The sequence below is a fragment of the Asparagus officinalis genome, chromosome 4 (genome assembly GCF_001876935.1).
Source record: "Asparagus officinalis chromosome 4, Aspof.V1, whole genome shotgun sequence".
NCBI lineage: Eukaryota > Viridiplantae > Streptophyta > Magnoliopsida > Asparagales > Asparagaceae > Asparagus > Asparagus officinalis.
The window spans coordinates 81,030,739-81,048,340 of NC_033797.1; positions in this window are offsets into that span (position 1 = coordinate 81,030,739).

Here is a 17,602-nt window from a genome sequence, read left to right on the forward strand (position 1 = left end):
ACTTGATGAGGTCTTGTCGCGATTGGAGCGACCGTGGGGGCCTACCATTCCTCAGAATAGGAATGGTAAAAGGATTTTGTCAGAGGTTTAATGTTAACGTGACAGAAAATGTCGTGATTGGAACGACTTTGAGGACCCACCATCCTTTAGGAGAGGATTGGTAAGTTGATTTTGTCAGAGGTTTAATGTTAACATGACAGAGGATGTCGTGATTGGAACGACTTTGAGGACCCACCATCCTTATTAGAGAAGATAGGCGAATTGAATGTATATGTCGTGATATGAACGACTCTAGTGGATCCGCCTTCTCATTAGAGGAGACAGGCGAATTGAATGTATATGTCGTGATATGAACGACTTTAGTGGATCCGTCTCATTGGAGGAGACAGGCGAATTGAATCCCACAAGAGGCTTTCGCCAGAGCGGGCAAAGTAGGAACAGTTTAGCCTCGTGTACTAGTTGGAGGTTTTGAGGGCCAGTTTAGACTCATGCACTCTTGGGAGTTTGATGTTAACGTGACAGAGGATGTCGTGATTGGAACGACTTTAATGGATCCGCCATCCCATTAGAGAAGATAGGCGAATTGAGTGGATTCGTCGTGATATGAACGACTTTAATGGATCCGCCTTCTCATTGGAGGAGATAGGCGAATTGAATGTATATATCATGATATGAACGACTCTAGTGGATCCGCCTTCTCATTAGAGGAGACAGGCGAATTGAATCCCACAAGAGGCTTTCGCCAGAGCGGGCAAAGTAGGAACAGTTTAGCCTCGTGTACTAGTTGGAGGTTTTGAGGGCCAGTTTAGACTCATGCACTCTTGGGAGTTTGTGAAGGAGCACTATGGGTAGTACTTCTTCAGGTACTTGCCGTTGATGGGCATCATGATCTTATCACCGTTCGGTTTGACGAGGCGATAGGCACCGTTTGAGTAGACTGTCTCTACCACGAATGGTCCTTCCCATTTGGACTGGAATTTCCCCTTCTTCTTGGAAGTGAGGATCATTGGTCTACGGACGGATAGGACGAGCTCTCCTTCTTTGAAGGCTCGGCGCTTGACTTTCTTGTCGAAACTCTTGGCCATCCGAGCTTGGTAAAACTCAATGTGCTGCTGAGCTTCCAGTCGCTTGTCGTCCAGTGCTTCGAGCTCTGCGAGTCGAAGTTGGTGATTTTCCTCAGTCGTCATCCCTGTCGCTAGGGCGACGCGAAGGGATGGAATCTGAATCTCTAATGGCAATACAGCCTCACATCCGTATACCAACGAGTAAGGCGTGGTGCCAGTCGGTGTACGAACCGTCGTGCGATATGCCCACAGGCTCTCGCCTAGCTTTTCATTCCAGTCGCGCTTGCTAGTGGAAGTCAACTTGGTCAGGATCTTGATGATCGTCTTGTTGAAAGCTTCGGCCAGACCATTCGCTGAAGGGTTGTAGGCCGTGGACGAGAGGTTCTGTATCCGGAATTTGTCGCAGAACCTAGTGAAGGCATGGCTAACGAATTGCGTGCCATTGTCGTGAATGATACGCCGGGGTACGCCGTATCGGTAGATGACATGGTGCTTGATGAATTTGATCACGTCGCTAGTCTTGACTTCTCTTAAGGGGATGGCCTCCGCCCATTTAGAGAAATAATCAGTAATGGCGAGGATGAAGCGATGACCTTTCGCCGATGGTGGAGAAATTGGACCAACTATGTCCATCCCCCATGCCTCGAAGGGCCAAGATGCCCTCGTCGGATGTAGATCCTCAGGAGGCTGGTGTATGTAGTTGGCGTGGATCTGGCATTCGTAACATCGCTTAGCATAAGCGACTGCATCAGTAACCATCCCAGGCCAGAAGTAGCCCATCCTTCGTAAGCGATCCCAAAGCTTGGGTCCGGGCTGATGAGCTCCGCACACGCCGTCATGTGCTTCGCGTACGGCTTCTTGCGCCTCTGCTTTTGAAAGACAGCGAAGTAGCAAGCCGTCGTATGACCTGCGATACAATGTTTTAGTGGTTGAATCGTAGTAGAACCGTGAGGCACGTCGTCGGACCGACTCTCGTTCCTTCGAATCCTCAGGCAACATGCCGTATAGGACATAATCGATGATCGGGAGACGCCAATCTTCCTGATCTGGCTGACCCGAGGCCTGATGAGTGGCGTTTGCCTCTGGGACGTCTGTGGGTCGAAAGAGCTTTCGGCTGGCGACAGCGACCCGTTGGGTCGTTCCAGGAGGCTGGGCTAAGTTAGCTGCCAAGGATGCGAGAGCATCCGCATGGGTGTTCTTTGAACGGAGCACGTGCTCAATACGGAAGCTCTCGAATGACTCCACTAGTCTGACCGCTGCTCGGTGGAGCGGGATAAGATCTTCATTCCTGACTTCGTATTCGCCAGTCATTTGTTTGACAATGAGTTGCGAGTCGCCATAAGCCTCCAGATGCTTTATCCCGAGCTCTTTGGCTAACTCGAGCCCTATGAGCAACGCGTTGTACTCGGCTACGTTGTTGGTACATGGTTCCGTCAAGGAAAAGGCCCGGGGAAACACGTGACCATGCGGGGAGGTGAGGGCCACTCCCACTCCTGCAGAAATAGAGCCGCTCGCGCCTGCGCGGGACGCACCGTCGAAGAACATCTGCCACACCTCCGGCGACGAAGTCATATTGGCTTCGGGAGGTTCATCCGGCAGATCTTCGAATAGATCGGTCTTCTCCCCCAGCGGGTGACTAGCCATGAGATCGCATATGGCTTGTCCCTTGACTGATTTCTGCGGCATGAAATGAATATCGTATTGAGAGAGCAGAAGTGCCCACCTGGCCAGGCGCCAGTTTAGCGCTGCGGGTTGTGTCATGAAGACCCGAATGGGATTCATCCGGGAGATGACATGGATGGTTTGGCCAACCAAGTAGTGCCGCATCTTTTGGATAGCGAACACCAAGGCTAGGCATTCCTTCTCGACCATTGGGTACCGTTGCTCGGCGCCCTGCAAGGTTCTGCTCAGGTAGTAGATGCCCTGCTCGTGGCCTGCATCATCGTTCTGAGCCAAGAGGGCACCCAGAGAATGTTCCATAGCCCGTATGTATATGAGGAATGGCCTTCCTGAGATTGGCGCCGCAAGGACAGGCGGATTTGAGAGATAAGCTTTGATCTCCTCAAAAGCCTTTTGGCATGGCTCATCCCAGACGAAGGAGGTACCTTTCTTCATCAGCTTAGAGAAGGGTTGGCACTTGCCCGAGAGATTCGAGATGAATCTTCGGATATAAGCCAGTCGTCCTTGAAGGCCTCTCAGCTCTTTAAGATTTCGGGGTGGTTGGAGCTCTTGAATAGCTCGCACCTTGTCTGGATCAATTCGGATCCCTTTCGTCGTGACGACGAAACCGAGGAATTTACCGCTAGACATTCCCAAGAATGACTTGGTAGGATTCATCTTGAGCTGATGAGTCCTCATGAGTTCGAACATAGCCTTCAAGTCTTGGAGGTGATCCTCCTTATGGCGACTCTTCACGACCAAGTCGTCCACATAGCATTCGACCGTCTTTCGCAGATGATCTCGAAAGATCATGCTCATGGCGCGTTGGTAGGTTGCGCCGGCGTTCTTGAGCCCGAAAGGCATGACGGTATAGCAATACACCCCCATGGGAGTTCTGAATGCAGTGTGTTTCTCGTCTTCGGGGTGCATTTTGATTTGGTTGTACCCCGAGAAGCCGTCCATGAAGGACATCCTCTCGAATCCGCACGTATTGTCAATGATGACATCCGTGATGGGCAGAGGGAATTCGTCTTTAGGGCATGCGGCGTTGAGGTGAATCAGAGAGCTCGTCAGCAGCGTAAGTTCCGGGGAGTTTGCTATAACTGCCGCAAGGCCGGGCACCAGGCATTTGAGTGTAGCAGTACACCAACAAGAGATCAGAAGGGAAATGGTCCGAATCAGCAGCAGCAGAAGACTGAGGGGCATGTTCTAGCAGTTCAGGAGGTTCCCCAGGGGCAGATCGTCCCATATTCTCAAACACCAGTAGTAGAGCAGTTTTTATCCACCGGCGGAATATATGCAGTAGTTCCGCATGATAATGGAGCAAGCAGATCAGTTGTGGAGGGTACGTCCCTCATAAACCTTTTTCCCCGCCCATATTCTTTTTGATTCGGGAGCTTCGTGTTCTTTCAGTTCGTATGCTTTTATGACTAGACTCCAAATCGTAGCTCAGCCCCTAGACATCCCATTATCGGTTTTTCATCCCTTTAGGTGGGGTATCGCTTCTGGAGAGCATTTGTAGGATGTGTATCATTAGTCTAGGTGAGTCGGAGTTTGTTATAGATTTGATCGTGTTGCATGTGTCCGAGTTTAATGTTATCCTTGTTATGGATTGGTTGTCATCCTGCCATATTAGTTCTAACTATCTTCACGAAGATAGCCAGATTGCGAGCATCCAATGGGTCCGAGATGATTGTGGCCACTTCTCAAGGCAATCTCTTTGCGGAGTCACTCCTGGCGTTCATCGATGAGGAGATGTGACGGGATCAGAGTTCTAATTTGTTGGAGACTAGAATTGTCTCAGATTATCAGGATGTCTTTCAGGACATACCTGGGTTACCTCCAGTGTGAGAGGTTGAGATTTACATTGAGTTACTGCCGGGCACAGCCCCGATATCCCGCGCACCCTATCGCATGACACTAGCTGAGATGAGGGAGCTTCAGACCCAATTGGACGAGTTGTTAGCTTAGAGTTTTATTCGTTGGAGTCTTTCTCCGTGGAGAGCGCCGGTCCTCTTCGTGAAGAAGAAGGACGACAGTATAAGATTGTGTATAGATCATCGGGAATTGAACAAGATCACTATCCAGAATAGGTAATCATTACCTAGGATTGATGACTTGCTCGACTAGTTGCAGAGAGAGTAGTATTTCTCGAAGTTTGATCTTCGTTCTGGTTATCATAGTTGCGGGTTCGGGAGATGGATTTTCCCAAAACCATTTTTTCTAATTCGATGTGAATCTTTAGAGTTTCTAGTCAGGCCATTCGGGTTGACTAATGCACCCGTGGTATTCATGAATATGATGAACCGGGTTCTTCCGTCCCTTTATGGGCCAGTTTGATATTCTCATATCTTCGAGATTGGAGGCAGAACACGAGTAGCATTGCAGACTCTTCAGGAGCATCAGTTATATGCCAAGTTCAGCAAATGCAGGTTTTGGTTTTTAGAAGTTAGATTTTTCTCGGCCATGTCAACAGCAGAGAGGGCATAGCAGTCAATCCGGTTAAGTTTACAGTGATTCTTGATTTGGAACCGCCGAAGATGGTGACAGAGATTCGAAACTTCTTGGGTTAGCCGGTTATTACTGGAAGTTCATCCTAGATTTTTTGAAGATTTTGACGTCACTTACACGCCTTACGAAGAAGGGTGTACAGTTCATTTGGAACACAGAGTGCCAGAAGGCCTTTGATACGTTAAAGACTAAGTTGACTACAGCGCCGGTTTTGACTATTCCGAGCAGTGACAGGACGCACGCTGTTCACACAGATGCATCATTGGCAAGTTTAGGAGGCATCTTGATGCAGACTCAGAGGGTAGAAGCATATATCTCATGACAATTTAGGGTGCACGAGCAGAACTACCCCACTCATGATTTGGTATTAGCAGTAGTGGTATTGGTACTGAAGTCACGAGACATTACTTATATGGAGTGCAATTTGAGTTGTTCATCGACCACCAGAGTTTGAAGTATCTTTTCTCCCAGAAGGAACTCAACCAGAGGCAGCGACGGTGGATTGAGTTTATTGAGAACTATGAATTCGTGATTCTGTACATCCAGGAATAATTAAGATGTACAAAGACCTAAAGAGACACGTTTGGTGGAGTGATATGCATAGGAAGATTTCAGAGTGTATAGCTAAGTGTCTTACCTGTCAGTAAGTGAAGGTGGAACATTAGAGACCGGTAGGAACACTTCAATCTTTTCCCATTTTGAAATAGAAGTGGGCGGACCTTTTATCAACCTTATTGTAGGGTTGCCAAAGTCGAAGAAAGAAAATGATTCTGGTTGGATGATAATGGATATACTAATGAAGCCAGCATATTTCAATCCAGTGAGGACTACTTATACCGCCGAGGCATATGCGAGGATATTTGTTTGGGAGATAGTTCGACTTCATGGAGTTCCAGGTATGATGGTATCGGATCAAGGTTCAGTGTTCATTCCGTATTTTTGGAAGGATTTCCAGGATTTACTTGGCAGTAGATTCATCTTACAATAGTGTATTTTGCCCACAGACGGATGGTCAGACGGAGGGAGTAAATCAGATGTTGGAGGACATGTTGCGGGCTTATGTCATTGACTTTCAAGGTAGATGGAAGGAATCATATTCCACTGATAGAGTTCGCTTATAACAATAGTTATCAAGTGATAATTGGTGTGGCCCCGTATGAAGCATCGTACGGGAGGCCTTGCAGATCGCCTATATATTGGGTAGAGCAGGAGGATATTTTAATGCTTGGGCCAGAGCTTATAAGATAGATTACTGAGAAAGTAACATAAATCAGAGAACAGGTTCTAACCGCTCAAAGTCAGCAAAAGAGTTATGCAGATAAGAAATGAGAACATTTAGAGTTTCAGATTTGAAGAGTTAGTTATGCTGAAAGTATCGTCTATAAAAGACGTTCAGCGATTCGGAAGGCGGAGAAAGCTTGAGCTGAGATATATTGGACCGTTCCGGATTTTAGAGCTTATTGGAGCTGTTCCATATGGACTAAACCTTCCAGCATCGATGTCCAGAGTACATAAAGTGTTTCATGTTTCAATGTTCAAGAAACAATTACATGATGAAGAGCAGCAGCGAGTGTTGGACGCATCGGAGATTTAGCTTCAGGATGATTTGACTACGATTGAAATCCTAGTTTATATACTTGCTAGAGAAGACAATAAATTTAGAAACAGGATATTTTTTTTTTCCTTTGATGAAAATTCAGTGGAACCAGAAAGGAGTTGAGGAGGTTTCTTGGGAGCGCGATGAGGTCATGCGTCGCGACTACCCACTCCTGTTTGAACAGGTAAATTAATTTTTATGATATGTGTTTTATATTATGTTTACATCTTGGGTTATATTTACATTTAACACTAGAATGTGAATATTTCTACTTAATTCTTAATCTTTTTGGAACACATGGTATATATATGGGGGGTTCCTTGTTTGGATTTTTCACCCGATGTACTAGTTCCACTAGATTAGGGTTCGAACGGGAGTATTACCATTTTAGATTGTTAGGTATAAATATTTCTATATGTTCATCTGGAAGTTTATATTGCGAGATGCGTATGATTTTCGAATTTCGAGGACGAAATTCTTTTAAGTGGGGAAGAATGTAAAACCCCGAAAATTTGAATATAGTATGATAAATAATTATAAATATGTTATATGGTGAAAATAATATATGTTGATGTTTGAGTATGATAGGAATTGATTTGAGATCGATTCAATGTATATTTGTGAATATATGAGCTCAAAGGCACAAAACATGCACAAAGGCAAAGAGTGATAATCTAATAATTTTGACCAGTTGAGAGTTTCTATATTTTGCATACTGATTTATTTATAATCTGGAAAAGTGTATAAGAACAAAGTTGTAGGTCTCTTCAATAGTTTTCCAACGAATCTTAAATCACCTTATTCAGAGATCGTATGAGAAAGTTACAACCTTTTTACCGAACCCCAGTCTGAGCATGGCCCAGAACTCTGAGCAGTCGACCGCCGTGATCTCTGCGGTCGAAGTCGACCGCCGTGGTCGCTGCGGTCGACCGCTCAGCGTACAGACGCCAGTCCAGTTCTGTTTCGGGTTGGTTTTGTTTATACCAAACCCGGTTGTTACCCTACTTATATATACTCGTTTTGAAGCTCTCAGAACCCTCTTTTCAAACCCTAATAGCCTCAGCCCCCTTCTCTCTCTCCTCTCAAACCCTAACTTCGTTTTTGGCATTTTTAGGGGAGTTTCGAAGGATTCTCGGTAGATTTTCTGGTGGATTCAGCAGGGAATCGTCCTCCTACAGATCAAGGAGATTGCTACACATCAGAGGCGAGTAACATCTCGCCCAACTTCACCCCTTTTCGTTTTTATGCTTAGATTTGAGTTTTAATCCGGTTTTATTGAGCCTAAATTGTATGTTATGTAGATAAAATAGATCTTTATGGCATAAGATGTGAAAATCATATATTTCAGTCTTTAAAAGTTCACAAATGATTTTTAATTGATGAGATTTTGATCTGAAACGTTTTTATGAAGGTTTAAATCTATTCTTACTGTTTAAGAACTTTTAAAATCATGTTGATTTAAGTTTGAGATTTTTGGTAATGAGGTTTTAACTATTTAAACTGGTTGTTTACTGCCATATACTACTATTGAAATGTTTATATTTGATGGGTATAGAGATTTCCCAAAATTTTATATGAGATTCGAAGTTGACAGAAACCCAGACTGGGATTCTGTTCACTTCGCGGTCGACCGCAGAGGGCTCAGCGATCGACCGTCGCGAGATTTTAGCTAGCAGAATCGCTTCTGCTCTTTGAGCGGTCGACCGGCATGACCTCTGCGGTCGACCGCCGCTCAATTTTGAGCCCAGTGAGTTTCGGCTCAGTGAGCGGTCGACCGGAGGGGTCTCTGCGGTCGACCGCCGCACTGTTTGTTTTGCCCTGTTTATTTTTGTTGAACCTTATACTTGTTCGAGTGCTTGCCTTGATCATATAACTTTGGTTCTCAGTTTTACTAAGTATCTATGCATGATAGATGGCTTGAAATGCCAGTTTAGAATCACACACCGAGTTGAGTGTGAAATTTGTATAAGTATATCTCCTCATACATCTCATCGACGATTACTATTTGGCCTATGTGGTGGGAAAACTAGGTTAAACTCAGTCCTCGTGTTAGACAAGCACTACCCCTTAGTCCTCGTGTTGGGCATACCTCTTAGTCCTCATGTTGGATACGCATTGCTATTTAATCCTCGTGCTGGATATGCATTACCACCTGGTCCAGGCGTTGGACAACGGTCACATCCGGTCCAGGCGTTGGACAACGGTCACATCCGGTCCAGGCATTGGATAACGATCACATCCGGTCCATGCGCTGGACAACGGTTATATTCAGTCCATGAGTTGGACGTTTACTTCATGCAGTCTATGGATTGGACATTTAATTTATCTAGTCTATGTTTTGGACACTTAATCATTTTCTGACACGTCACTCATATGAGTATGATATGACACTTATGTAGAATACGACATGGTATTTATATAGGTCATTACTTAATACTGTATTTATGTCTGAGATGGGTGGTATTTCCTTTTACTTATTTTCCGTTCCTGTATTAGACTCTGGGTTTGGTACTTAGGGATTTTCAATTTGAGATACAAGATATATACATGAGGGTTTCCTTGTTTGGATTATTTCGCTCGACGTACCTATGCTCGTGTTGAAATTTCCTAAGTACTAAGACCCCCCTTTGCTTCAGGACAATTGTTTATACATATATATTTTGTGATAACTGTATTTTCTTATACAACGAGCCCTCTCCCTTGGGGTTAGTTGTGATGTTGCTCGCTAGCGCTTTGATGCTCGTTGTCCCTCCCCCTTTCACGTAACGAGCCAGAAGCTCAGAGAGTCGCAGGTTGATGGCGATACACTTTAGTGTTCGGCTATCTATTCTAGCTATGCTTTATTTTGGAGCTCCACTATAGACTTTGTTTAGACTGTTGAGGATTTTATTCTAGATATTGTAAAGGCCGTGTGCCTTATTTCCTTTACTCAGACTTATTGTATTTGAAATTTGTTAAGAACTTCAGTCTATTCATTTCAGACATTGACTTTGTATTCCTGTATGTTGGATGATGAAGTATTATTGTGATCTCCTTCATTTCATCAGTATCTCTTGTATTATCTTTTACTTGCTTTTGCACCTATACCTGTTGTTGACTCTACTAGAGAGATGTTAATTGTGATGGTGAAACATGTTATTGCATGGTGTGGTGCATGGCATGTTTGACATTCTTGGTTTCACCGAGGACTGCAGCCTTGTGTGAACCCAGGGGCGTCACATCAGTAGTCTACCTCACAAGCTCTGGCCCAAGCATTTAGCTATCCTCCGGCTCTGCCCAGCATATCGGTGATCTACAAGGTCTCTCGTACAATACCTCATATGGGGCCATACCGATTGTCGCTTGAAAACTATTGTTATAAGCGAACTCTATCAGTGGAATATGATCCTCCCAGCTACCTTGAAAGTCAATGACACATTGTTATAAGCGAACTCTATCAGTGGAATATGATCCTCCCAGCTACCTTGAAAGTCAATGACACAAGCCCGTAACATGTCCTCCAACACCTGATTCACTATGATCCTCCCAGCTACCTTGAAAGTCAATGACACAAGCCCGTAACATGTCCTCCAACACCTGATTCACCCTCTCCGTTGACCATCCGTCAGTGGGTGAAATACACTACTGTAAGATAGTCTGTTGCCAAACGAATCCTGAAAACTCCTCCAAAAATGCGAAGTGAACACTGATCCTCGATCTGACACAATCATATCAGGAACTCCATGAAGTCGAACTATCTCCCGAATAAATATCCTCGCATACGTCTTAGATGTATATGTAGTCTTCACTGGAATAAAATATGCTGACTTTGTCAACCTGTCCACTATCACCCAAACAAAATCATTACCCTTCTTCGTCTTTGGCAACCCTACAATGAAGTCCATAGAAATATCCGCCCACTTCTAGTTCCGGATGGGTAAAGGCTGAAGTGTTCCTGCCGACCTCTGATGCTCTGCCTTCACTTGCTGACAGGTAAAACACTTAGCTACATACTCTGCAATCTCTCTACAGCTCCCAAAAATGCACTGGTTCCACCAATCTCGGGTCTGAAATCAAACTGGCTAAGAGTAAGAAGATCTAGATACAATGAGCACATCAAAGCCGAAACCCGATGTCGATGCTTCCTGCTTAAAGAATCTGCTATGACATTTTTTTCCCCGGATGATACTGGATCATGAACTCGTAATCCTTGATAAACTCAATCCACCTCTTCTGTCTCTGGTTGAGTTCCTTCTAAGAGAAAAGATACTTTAGACTCTGATGGTCTGTGAACAACTCAAACTGTACTCCATACAAGTCGTGCCTCCATGACTTTAGTGCAAATACCACTGCTGCTAACTCCAAGTCATGAGTGGGATAGTTCTGCTCATACACCCTCAGCTGCCGTGAGATATATGCTACTGCCCTTTGAGTCTGTATCAAGACGCCTCCTAAACCTGCTAATGATGCATCTGCATAGACCATGAATGTCCTGTCACTGCTCGGAATAGTAAAAACTTGCACTGTAGTCAACTTAGTCTTCAAGATATCAAAGGCCTTCTGGCACTCCACACTCCAAATGAACTGTACACCCTTCTTTGTAAGGCGTGTAAGTGGCGTCAAAATCTTCGAGAAGTCCTGGATGAACTTCCTATAATAACCGGCTAATCCAAAAAAACTACGAATCTCTGTCACCGTCTTTGGTGGTTCCCAATCAAGAACTGCTATAACCTTAGCCGATCTACTGCTATGCCCTCTCTACTGATGACGTGGCTAAGAAATTTGACTTCTGAAAGCCAAAATTCACACTTGTTGAACTTGGCATATAACTGGTGCTCCTGCAGAGTTCCCAAAGCTAACCGTAGGTGCTGCTTATGTTCTGCCTCTAATCTCGAATAAATGAGAATATCATCAATAAAAACAATCACAAACTAATCCAAGAAGGGACAGAAAACCCGGTTCATCAAGTCCATGAATACGGCAGGTGCATTGGTTAACCCAAATAGTATGACCATGAACTCGAAAGATCCATATCGAGTCAGAAAAGCGGTCTTGGGAATATCCATCTCCCGAACCCGCAACTGATGATAACCAAAATGAAGGTCAATTTTTGAGAAATACTGTGCTCCCTGCAACTGGTCGAACAAGTCATCAATCCTAGGTAATGGGTACCTATTCCGGATAGTGACCTTGTTCAACTCTCTATAATCAATACACAAACGCATACTGCCGTCCTTCTTCTTCACAAAGAGAACTGGCGTTCCCCATGGAGAATGACTCCGACGAATAAAACCCTGAGCTAATAACTCGTCCAACTGGGTCTGAAGGTCCCTCATCTCAGCTAGTGCCATGCGATAGGGTGCGCGGGATATCGGGGCTATGCCCGGCTGCAACTCAATACAAAACTTGACCTCTCTCATAGGGGGTAACCCAGGTATGTCCTGAAAGACATCCTGATACTTTGAGACAACTCTAGTCTCTAATAAGTCAATACTCTGATCCCGTCGCATCATCTCCTCGATGTACGTCAGAAATAACTCCTCAAAACGGTTGCCCTGAGAGGTTGCCACAATCATCTCGGACCCATCGAACGCTCGCAAATTGACTGTCTTCGCAAATCAGTCAATACTAACATGGTAGGAAGACAATCAATCCATACCAAGGATAACATCGAACTCGGACATATGCAACACTATCAAATCGACAACGAACTCTGACTCATCTAAACTGATAGTACACCTCCTACAAACGCTCTCCAGAAGTGATATCTCACGTAAAGGGGTGAAAATTGATAAAGGGGTGTCTAAAGGCTGAGCTACGAGCTGGAGTCTAGTCATAAAAACATATGAAATGAAGGAATGCGAAGCTCCCGAATCGAAGAGAATACGGGCGGGAAAAGAATTCACAAGAAACGTACCCTCCACTACTGTTCCGCTAGCTCCATGATCACGCGGTACTACCGCATATACTCTGCCTGTGGCTAAAGACTGCTCTGCTGCTAGTGCTGGAGAATACGGGACTATCTGCCCCTAAGGAACCTCCTGAACTACACGAATCTATCCCTCAATCTTCTAGGCTGCTGGCGGTGCCTCGAGCCTCATCTGCTGACCCTGACCTCTGCCCTGAACTCTCTACTGCTGCTAGTTTGGTCCCTTGCCCTGCTGAGCTCCTGCTGATGCGCTGCGGCACTCCGATGCCATATGTCCAACCTTGCGACAGTTATAGCAAACTCCCTAAAACTTGTGCTGCTGATGCGCTCTCTGATCCTGCTGGGGTCCCTTCTTATGAGGGCTCTGATGCTGCCGCTTAGGCCCCGAAAAAGGTCTCTTGTTCTTACCCTTGTCCCCGATCTGTCCTGCCTTTGTCTTCCCTTCCTTATCCTTTTGGAATATGGTAGTCTCAATCTCCTGTGAGGTGGTGTCCTTAGCTACCTCTCGACCTGAATAGAACTTTCTCGAGACGAGGTATCAACGAAGATTAGGGCGAAGCCCTGCTAGGAACGTCTGAGCCTGGCGCTCTTCTGTCTGCCACATACCCGTGAAGTGCAGCAACTCCATGAACGTGCTCTTAAAATTTGCCACTAACATGTCCCCCTGAGTCAACCGGGACAACTCATGTTCCTTCCCAGTCCGTGCTGCAGAAGATATATACTGTCCATCAAAGAAATATACGAAATCCTCCCATGTGAGGGTCATCCGGTGCTCTGGAGTGAACCGGAGTCGATACCATCTCTCGGCATCTCTTTTCAGACTGTAGGATGCCAATCTATGCTTCTGTACCGAATCCATATTAAGTATATCGAGGGTGTTACTCACATCCTCCTTCCACTTATGCGCTACAAGAGGGTCTGATGACCACTGAAACTCTGGTGCTCTCATCTTCTGGTACCTCTCTACCATACGGAACCAGGCCTCCTGCTCTATGGCTCTATCCGGGACTACTGGTGGAATAGCTGCAGGTGTGGTCTCTGGGGGTCTCTCGCTGATAGGAACGACTGGTATCCCCTGTGGCTGATCTACTGGTGGTAGAGGTGGTGGCGTGATATGATTCGTCACAAGCTCCTAATTTGCGGCCATCCTAGCGACTATGGGAGCCATAAGATCTATAAAGTACTGGGGAGCCTATTGCGGCTCAGGTGGTGCCTGCTGTGGCTCGGGTTGAGCTTGTTATGGCTCAGGTGGAGCCTGCTGTGGTTCAGGTTGAGCTTGCTGTGACTCTGACTATCCAGCTCTCCGAGTACGAGGCCTACCACGTCCTGCCATCTCTCTCTGGTCATAAGAAATAAGGGTTCATGAGTCAAAATAGACATATATGCATACATAATGTATCACAATATGATTTTCACAACAATTTAGTATTCACACAAATACTTTAAGTTTATACAAAATAGTTGTAAAAAAAATCTCAAATTTTGAGACATACGCATATATCGTCCTCACTCATACTAGGAAATCCTTACGTACTCTATACATGAATCCTAAGAAACTCTATCCTAGCTCCACGACTTGACACAGGATGATCCTAAGGATACTGGAACTACGACTCTGATACCAACTGTGACGCCTCTGGGTTCACTCAAGGCTGCAGTCCAAGGTAAAACCAAGAATGTCAAACCTGCCATGCACCACACCGTACAATAACATATTTCACCATCACAATTACTATCTCTCTAGTAGAGTCAATAACAGGTGTAGGTACAAAAGTAAGTAAAAGATAATATAAGAGTCAACTGATGAAATAATAGAGATCAAATTAATATTCCATCATCTAACATACTGAAATACAAGTCAATGTCTGAAATAAATAAACTGGAGTTTTTAACAAGTCTCAAATACAAAATGTCTGGATAAGAGGAAATAAGGCACACAGCCTTTACAACTTCTAGAATAAAACCCTCAATGTCTAAACAAAAGTCTACAGTGGAGCTCAAAAGAAAAATATAACTAAAATAGACAGCTGAATCACTAAAGTGCATCGCCATCAACCTGCGACTCTCCGGGCACCTGGCTCGTTACCTGAAAGGGGAGGGGCAACGAGCGTCAAAGCGCTAGCGAGTAACATCACAACCAACCCTAAGGGATAGGGCTCTTTGTATACAGAAAATACAGTTAATACATATATATATATATATATATACATAAAATCACTAATCCTATTTAGGAAATTACAACACGAGCATAGGTACGTCGAGCAAAATAATACAAACAAAGAAACCCTCATGTATATACCTTGTAGCTCAAATTGTAAATCCCTAACAATAAAAGGATTTTAGTATTTAGGAAATTACAACACGAGCATAGGTACGTCGAGCGAAATAATCCAAACAAGGAAACCCTCATGTATAAACCTTGTATCTCAAATTGTAAATCCTTAAACACCAAACCCGAAATCTAATACAGGAACAATGATAAAAAGAAGACAACCCATCTTAGAACTTAAAATACTGTGTCATGTCACAACTCACATAAGTGTCATGTCCAGCCTATGCAAGTATAAGTGTCATACTCAAGGTCTAAACTGGTGTCCAACACATGGACTAAAACTAGATGTAGTGGATGTCCAACACATGGACTGCATATGTAAATTGTCCAACACATGGACTGAGAAATGAATGTCCAACACATGAACTGAATGTGATAAATGTCCAACACATGGACTACACATAAAAATTACCCAACACATGGACTAAATGAAATATATGATAAGATGCATATACACTACTTTCACACGTGCCTCGGTGTGCTAACCTAGACTTATGTCCGCAAGTCATCTCACATGTAGATATTCAAAATAAACATAAATTTCTAATATCAGATATTCGAGGCGACTCCTCGTTCACATAGAAGTACGCAAAAATAGTAAACATGCCCAAACAGTTTCGGTTAAAACGAAACAACCCAAACAGATCCAAATCGAGGAAAACTACAAATTTTCCTCGTTAGTCAACTCATGAGTCGACTGGGATCATCGGTCGACTCATTGGTCAACCTAACAGACAGAAAAGAAGAAAGCTAAAAATTTCCCGTCAGTCGACTCATTGGTCGACTCATCAGTCGACTCATAAGTCGACTGACAAGTCGACTGATAGGTCGACTGAGCAGACAATTTTCCAGTTTCGCATATGATATGTATTTTGTAAAATTTTCAAACTAAAAAAATAATTATTTTCATCATTTTTAGTAGCATATTTTCGATTCTAACAAGTATACAAACTGAAATGAAAGATTTGTATGTAATTACCTACACTAAAACACTTAACATATTTATACATGTTTAAAACAGAGTTAAAATCAATAAATCACAAAGAAACCCATGTATAAATCTAATTCTAGATCTGGATCTAAATTATAAAACGTTGGTGAGTTTTTATTAACTGAAACATTTAAATCTTGCAACCTATATTATAAGGAATCTATCTTTATGCACAAAATACGTTTTAGGCTCAAAAATCCGAAATAAAACTCAATGAAATCATACAAACAGTGGGTATAGGGCTGGGCGAGATGTTACTCACCTCTGATGTGCTGCAAAACTCCTGAACCCTGCAGGAATCGATCCTTCTTCGACAGCACCACAAAATCCTGCTACAAATCCTCCAAAAATTCCCCAAAAATATCCAACAATGAAGTTAGGGTTTGAGAGGAGAGAGAGGGGTTAGGGTTTGTCTGAGATCTGATGGATTTGGGGTTGGTTTCGGGTAAAAGAATATATATATATATATATAATAGGTCGGCTCATCAGTCGACTCATAAGTCGACTGATAAGTCGATAAGTCGACTGAGCAGACAGATTTTTAGATACGTGCATGTTTTTGCTAATTTGCCAAAACCAATGCACAAAACTCTATAAAAATATACTCATACATCTCTAATGACTTGTTATCAAGTATATCTATGACCTCAAGTCATTTACCACAATAGAATTATTTATCATCAATAATTTACATATCTTCATAACAAAAAAAATATGGGGTTTTACATTCTTCCCCCCTTAAAAAATTTTATCCTCGAAATTCAAAAATCATACTTAAACAAATACTATTACTCTAGATAAGCATATCGTGATATTTATATTTAACAAGCTAGGATGATTATATTCCCACTCTACCCTTAATCAAATGGAACTAGTACGTCGGGCAAAAAATCCAAACAAGGAACCCCCCATATATATATCATGTGTTCCAAAAGATTAAGAATTAAGCGAAAATTTCCTCATTCTAGCGTTAAATCTAAATATAATCACACAAATAATCATACACATAAATCAATCCACTTCCTCAATAGGTGCAGGATGTAGCGCTACATAGCATCTTCGCGCTCTCGAAAATCATCTTCGATGTCTATACTTAACCATCTAAAATGTAAATACCCCCACTTAACCCCTAACTAAATGGAACAAGTACATCGAGCGAAAAAGCCAAATAAGGAACCCCTCATATATATACCATATCCGAGTACTTAGGAGTTAAGTGTTAATACCCTCATTTTAGTGTTAAGTATAAACATCGCCATACATGAGTTAAGTGTTAATACCCTCATTTTAGTGTTAAGTATAAACATCGCCATACATGAAACTATAAGTCATATATAAGTCATACCAAAAATTTAATTTACCTGCTCAAACATATGTGGGTAGTCTATTCGTGGGCACCCTATTGATATCTCTGTCATTTGTGGGCACCCTTTGCGGGGCTGCCTTCGATTGGTACTGCCGTCTTAAGCCTAGAAACGTCAACAGCTGGGACGACATGAAAAGCTCATTTCTTGGTAATTTCTTTGATGATGACACCGAG